The sequence below is a fragment of the Callorhinus ursinus genome, unplaced genomic scaffold, assembly GCF_003265705.2.
Source record: "Callorhinus ursinus isolate GAN/ISIS: 27379988/994484 unplaced genomic scaffold, GSC_fseal_2.0 scaffold25, whole genome shotgun sequence".
NCBI classification, from domain to species: Eukaryota; Metazoa; Chordata; class Mammalia; order Carnivora; family Otariidae; genus Callorhinus; species Callorhinus ursinus.
Window position 1 is genome coordinate 39,790,259 of NW_027397087.1, and position 7,400 is coordinate 39,797,658.

The following is a 7,400-nucleotide window of genomic DNA, read 5'->3' on the forward strand; positions in this document are numbered from 1 at the left end:
TGGTAAGCCTTGGGCTTTTTCAGCAGTCAAATTAGTCAAAATAGTGAAGATCACTTGGGTCTTCAGTATGTGAAAGTGCTCTGTAAATGTATGCCCTGTTTAGGAGTTTAAACAAGATTTTAGCCCCTTTTCTGCCTGCTTTTTGACTTGGGGCTTGTCACTTAAATTCTGAGTTTTTGCTTATAAGTAAAGCAGGAATTTGGCCTGTATATTCAACTCCAGGAGTATTATTTACATTGTGGGTAGCTCTTATAACGTGTAGTTTATGATTATTTGTCTCTTTTTAAAACATATATTTGCTTCTGTTCCCCCTACTGATATGATGATTACTAATAATAAGACTGGAATGCATTAATCTTCACCTATTACATTTTATTTAATCTTTCGATTGTGAGAGTAGATGGTAGTCGCCTCATTTTACTGATGAGGAAGACTGAGGTTCAGGAAGTGATACAAGTAGGATTGTAGTCTCTGATGCCAGTGTTCTTTTTTATTAAAAATTAAGCATGCAGCTTATGTGAGGGCACATTGCCACATACTTCACCTAAAGCAAGCTTTTGATTTCCATTGTTTTCCTGTTTTTCTTTTTTTAGGTGAATAGTTAGAACCCTACCAAAATGCTTTTGTGGAAAAAAATGCATCTATTCAATAGCAGTAAGAATAGTTTGGGAATTTTAACATTATAGTACCATTACAAAAAATCTGGTTAGCATTATATAATGTGTACAGTATATCTGAGAGTCTTTCAGTGCTAGAAAATACAGTTTGTCCTTCAAATAGATGAGTTAGTTCTGTTTTAATAGGTATATTTTATTTTTAAAATATAGCATCATTTAATGTTACACTTTTAAACCTAAAGGCTTGTTTTGTGCTTGCTAGAGAAAGAAAACAGGTGATCTAAGTACTTACTGAATTTTTTTTCTCTTTTTTAAAAATCCTAATTTATTTTGTGATTCCAGGAAGATGGTTACATGTGGCAAAATTTTCTAAAATTGCTAAAAATTTCTATTCTAGGAGGGTGTTGTTTTATTGTGTCTGTTTTTACATTTAAATTTTATTTTATTATTTTTTTATTTTTATATTTTTTAAAGATTTTATTTATTTGAGAGAGAGAGAATGAGAGATAGAGAGCACGAGAGGGAAGAGGGTCAGAGGGAGAAGCAGACTCCCCGCTGAGTAGGGAGCCCGATGCGGGACTCGATCCCAGGACTCCAGGATCATGACCTGAGCCGAAGGCAGTCGCTTAACAACTGAGCCACCCAGGCGCCCTTTACATTTAAATTTTAAAAAGAAATCCTTGGACTCTCTGAAATGAGTAGGTCAGGCAGGGATTAGGACAAGCACATTCAGAAATACTCATTTCTCTCTAGAGTTCATTTATGAGTTCTGCATTTTAATACTTCCTTTATGAGGCTCAGATATCCCCTTGTCCAGGTATGCCAGTCCTGGACATTGATCTTATTTACAACGCTGTTGATTTGGGGGGTGATTGACAGCACTGTTTCAGCCAGGACTCTAGTGCTGATCCTTCCTGATTCAGAAACCTCTGCTCTTGTGACATTTGTTTGATTCATGTTTCTCTTTTTTCTGTTGAAAGTTTCCTGGTGGTCATTACTAGTCCAAAAGTGAGTTCCCATGAGTAGCTCATTGGTCACAGTTTTTATTTTTATCTTTCCGACTGATGACTTTGAAATGGCTGTGGCACTTTGGGGGAACCTGTCTGCTGCCATTCTTAACCCTGTTCACAAAACATGAGCCACCTCGGCCTCTTTTCTGTTCTGTGAATATACCAAGTTCATTCCAGCTTCAGGGTCTTCTACTACTTGTCCCTCTGTGGTGAATGGGCTTCCCTCAGACTGTTGCTTGGCTGTATCCTCCTTGACATTTAAGTCTCAGCATAGATGTCCCTTCTTCAAAGAGGATTTCCCTTGACAACTCACTATAAATAAGCACTCCTCCATCAGTCTTTATTTCATGGCCGTGTTTTATTTTCTTCTTCACACCTAATGATTGAGAGTTATTTCTCTTTTATCTTCTCTGATGGGGACAGGGACATTATTCACTCCTATATTGCTAGCACCTAAGAACAGTGTCTGCCATAGTAGGAATTCCAGTAAATACTTATTGAATGACCAAATGAATGCATACTTTTTCTCTTACCTATTTATAAAATTCTTTTTTTTTTTTTTGGTAGTCAGGAAGGTCCAATTAATGTTTATGTACTTTTGACATTTTTGTCTTCCTTCACTGTTTTGTTTCCTAGTTGAATTCTTCATAGGAAGGGGGAAAGAGCCTTCTAGTTTTCAAACTCTTGAGATGTGACTGTTTCAGTTTATCTACTGCTTGCCAGGTGGGTGTGTGAGCTGGTGCAACCTAGTCACAACTGCAATTAACAGGTAGGAAAATTGGCTCCTAACAGCTGCTTCAGTCCTGCTTGAGTTGGCTCCTTCCCCAAGGGACTGTCTCTGTCAGCCTAGCAAAATGAAATTGCCTTCCCATAAATATTTTTTTCGAGGATTATAGAAGAGAAACAAATCTAGGTTTATAAAATGAGTTAAGTGTGTCCACACAATAGAACAGACTACTGACCTGCTGCAGCAATTTGAATTCTGAGGCACAGCAGCAGCGTTTATCTTTAGAAGAGTTGACATTGAAACTGTAGCACTTTTAGTTCTATCGAAATGACTTTATTATGCCAAAACGGTAGAATTTATTTATTGGTGTTGGTGAGGAAAGTGACAATTCTATAAAATACAATTTTTGACCCTCAGAGCTTTGGTTGGTAGCATAGATTTTGAGTCCTTGCTCCTTCATTTAACTCTATGTAAAGGGGCAGGTTTTGGAAAGAATGCAACTTGATCTCCTTTCCATTTCATTCGCCAGCTGTCTAATTCATTCAGTATGCATTGCATTTGACAGTGATAGAAGATGTTAACCATTGCTATGTGACCTAACCTGTATATCCATTTTAAAAGTGGATGTAAGTGGGTTTTATATGAATAGTATGCCAGTTCTGGGTTTTATATTTACATATGCCTCAATGTTAGCAAACATTACATTGGTCTGCATTGTTCCTTTTTGATAAAGTTTATTTTCATAATCTGAGCTAGTTGTGAAATGTGTTCCCCTTAAAAGTCACCTTCTGATCAATACTCCCTTCCTTTCATCCCTTTGTAATTTCTGGCCTTTCATGAAACTAAAAGAGTTTGTGTCATTAAATTCTGCTTTAATATTTGTTATAAAATAAAAGTTTCTTCTGTGAGGGTATTAACTTAGGTTTTGGATGAATGAGTGCCTTTGTTATGGTGATGTGGTGACTTATGGTGGTTCCCTAGACAGCTACAGGATGGGGTCTGGTCACGAGAAACAGCAACCACATGATTAGAGGGTTGGGACTTCAGGCCAGTCTGACCTCACAGGAGGTGGATAAGGTTTGGAGATGGAGTTCAGTCATGTGATCAGCCAGTGATTTAATCATTCATGTTTATTTAATGAAATCCCAATAAGAACTCTGGACACCAAAGGGGACCTTCTTGATTGGTGAATATAATGATATACTGGGAGGACGACACACACTGACTCATGGGGAGAGGGCATGGAAATTCTTCATTTGGGGATCTCCCCCCTCTACTCCAGACTCTGCCCTGTGTGTTTCCCCTGTAATAAAACTGTAATTATATGTATAATGCTTTCCTGAGTTCTGTGAGTTGTCCTAGCAGATTATTAAACTCAGGATCATGGGAATCCCTGAATTTATGGTTGAAATGAAATGATGATTAGATGATTAGAAATGCTGGTGGCCTGGGGACCCCTGAAGTACACTTATTTCAGATGAAATAAGTGCAGTCTTGTTTGGAATAAAGCCCTTTGTACTGGAGGATGCTATAATAACTCTGGGTGGTTAGTGCCAGAATTGAACAGTGCAGTATACTCATTTAGGGTTGAAACAGAAGAGTGATATATATTTGTTATAATTAATGAACCAATATTGATACATTATTTTAAAGTTCATAGTTTACATTAGGTTCATTCTTTATGTTGTACAGTTTCATGGATTTTGACAAATTCATAATCTCATGGATCTATCATTACAGTTTCATACAGAATAGTTTCACTGCTCAGTAAATCCCGTGTTCCACTTATTCATCCCTCCTCCTCTTGCTCCTACACTCCTGACACCACCACTCAGCTTTTTACCATCTCTATGGTTTTGTCTTTTTCAGACTGCCATATAGTTGGAGTCGAATATGATGTTGCCTTTTCAGACTGACTTCTTTCACTTAGCAATGTGCTTTTAGGTTTCCGTCATGTCTTTTTGCAGCTTGATAGTTCATTTATTTTTATTGCTGAATAATACTCCATTGTGTGCATTTATCACAATTTATGCATTCAGCAGTTGAAGGATATCTTGATTGCTTCTAAGTTCTGGCAAGTATGAATAAACATTTGTGTGCCGATTTTTGTATGGACATTTGTTCTCAAATCACAGCACAATTTTTGGATCATATAGTAAGACTAAATTTAGCTTTGTAAGAAACTGCCAAACTGTTTTTGCAAAATAGCTTACCATTTTGCATTCCTACTGATAATGAATGAGAGTTCCTGTTGCCCCACATCCTTGTCAGCATTTGGGGTTGTCAATGTTTTGAATTTTAGCCATTCTAAAAGGTGTATAGTGTGGTGTCTTGTTCCAGGTTTTTTTTTTTTTTTTTTTTAGGAGAGAGAGAGTGTGCATGTGAGCGGGGGATAGAGGGGCAGAGGAAAATGGAGAGAGAGAATCGCAAGCAGGCTCTATGCTTAGTGCGGAGCTGAATGCAGGGCTTGATGTCATGACCCTGAGACCATGACCTGATCTAAAACCAAGAGTCGATGGGGCACCTGGGTGGCTCAGTCGTTAAGTGTCTGCCTTTGGCTCAGGTCATGATCCCAGGGTCCTGGGATCAAGCCCTGCATCGGGCTCCCTGCTCAGCTAGAAGCCTGCTTCTCATTCTCCCACTCCCCCTGCTTGTGTTCCTGCTCTCGCTCTCTCTCTCTCTCTCTGTCAAATAAATAAATAAAATCTTTAAAAAAAAGAAAAAAATAAAACCAGGAGTCAGACTCTTAACCCACTGAGCCACCCAGGCACCCTCTTGTTCTAATTTGCAATTCCCTAATGGCATTTGATGTTGAGCATCTTTTCATATGTTTATTTTCTGTCTTTAAATCTTTTTTGGTTAGGTGTTTGTTCAGATCTATTGTCCACTTCTTTTAAAATATTTTTTTGAAAAGATTTATTTATTTGAGAGCGAGCGCACTTGCCCGCGCAGGGGGAGGGGCAGAAAGAGAGGAAGAGGGCGCCTGGGTGGCTCAGTTGGTTAAGCGACTGCCTTCGGCTCCGGTCATGATGCTGGAGTCCCGGGATCGAGTCCCACATTGGGCTCCCTGCTCGGCAGGGAGTCTGCTTCTCCCTCTGACTCTCTGACCTTCTTCCCTCTTGTGCTCTCTATCTCTCATTCTCTCTCTGTCAAATAAATAAACAAAATCTTAAAAAAAAAAAGAAAGAGAGGAAGAGAGAAGCTCAAGCAGATTCTGCATAGAGCGTAGAGCGCCATGCCTGGCTCTATCTCACGACCCTCTCATGACCCTGAGCTCATGACCTGAGCCAAAACTAAGAATTGGTTCTTAACTGACTGTTCCACCCAGGTATCCCAGTCCACTTTGGTTTTTTTTTTTTTTTTTAAGTAATCTCTACGTCCAACATGGAACTTGAACTCAAGACTCTGAGATCAAGAGTAGCATGCTCCACCAGCTGAGCCAGACAGGTGCCCTTTTTGTCCACTTTTTAATCCTATTTTTCGTTATTGTTGAGTGTGAGAGTTCTTTGTATATTTTGGATAACAGTGTTTTTGTTTTTTTATTTCGAGAAAGAGGCAGGGGGAGGGGCAGAGGGAGAGGGACAGACAGAATCTTAAGCAGGCTTCATGCCCAGTGTGGATCCTGACTCAGCGCTCAGTCTCACAACCCTGAGACCATCCATGACCTGAGTGGAAACCAAGAATCGGTCACTTAACTTGACTGAGCCACCGAGGTGTCCCAACAGTTCTTTATCAGATATGTCTGTTGCAAGTATTTTTTCCCAGTGTGTGGCTTGTCTTTCCAATAACCATGTCTTTTGTATAGCAGAAGTTTTTAATTTTAATGAAGTCTCACTTATCAGTGATTCATTTATTTCATGGGTCAGGTTTTTGGTGTTTATCTAAAAACTCATCACCAAACCCAAGGTCACCTAGTTTTGTTTTGTTTTAGTGTCATCTGCTATAAGTTTGTAGTTTTGCATTTTGCATTTAAGTTTTTGATCCATTCTGAGTTAATTTTGTGTAAATATTGTTTTAACTTTTCAAAAAATTAGAAAATGTTTCACATATACAGAGAGATATGAAAACTAGGTATAATGAACCATATATAAAGTACCTAGCAAATGGCTATATAAAACATTTAACACCTTACCTTATAAATCTACATTAAATCTTTTTTTAAAATTTTTTATTGTTATGTTAATCACTGTACATTACATCATTAGTTCTTGATGTAGTGTTCCATGATTGATTGCTTATGCATAACACCCAGTGCTCCACGCGGACTGTGCCCTCCTTAATACCCATCACCAGGCTAAACCATCCCCCCACCCTCCTCCCCTCTAGAACCCTCAGCTTGTTTTTCAGAGTCCATCGTCTCTCATGGTTGGTCTCCACCTCTGACTTACTCCCCTTCATTCTTCCCCTCCTTCTATCTTCTTTTTCTTTTTTCTTAACATATGTTGCATTATTTCTTTCAGAAGTACAGATCTGTGATTCAACAGTCTTGCACAATTCATAGCGCTCACCATAGCACATACCCTACCCAATGTCTATCACCCAGCCACCCCATCCCTCCCACGCCCCACCACTCCAACAACCCTCAGTTTGTTTCCTGAGATTAAGAATTCCTCATATCAGTGAGGTCATATGATACATGTCTTTCTCTGATTGACTTATGGCACTCAGCATAACACCCTCCAGTTCCATCCATGTCGACAGTTGCAAATGGTAAGATCACATTCCTTTTGATGGCTGCATAATATTCCATTGTGTATATATACCACATCTTCTTTATCCATTCATCTGTCGATGGACATCTTGACTCTTACCACAGTTTGGCTATTGTGGACATTGCTGCTATAAACATTGGGGTGCACGTACCCCTTCGGATCCCTACATTTGTATCTTTCGGATAAATACCCAATAGTGCAATTGCTGGATCCTTTGGTAGCTCTATTTTCAACTGTTTGAGGAACCTCCATACTGTTTTCCAGAGTAGTTGCACCAGCTTGCATTCCCACCAACAGTGTAGGAGGGTTCCCCTTTCTCCTCATCCCCGCCAAC

The 7,400-nt window shown here is 39.2% G+C and overlaps 1 protein-coding gene across 18 annotated transcripts in view; it reads left to right on the plus strand.

Annotated features, from left to right (window-relative positions):
* The window catches only part of PEAK1 (pseudopodium enriched atypical kinase 1), a 361,282-nt gene that overhangs the window by 69,213 nt on the left and 284,669 nt on the right, over positions 1 to 7,400 (plus strand). For 2 of the 18 annotated variants that reach the window (XM_073877409.1, XM_073877418.1), the window contains exon 3: positions 2,264 to 2,396. The exons of 14 other annotated variants lie outside the window; for them this stretch is intronic. The gene's annotated coding sequence lies outside the window, so the exon portion shown is untranslated. The remainder of the gene's footprint in view (positions 1 to 2,263; positions 2,397 to 7,400) is intronic. 2 more of the 18 variants (XM_025883804.2, XM_073877419.1) reach the window with 1 other exon arrangement.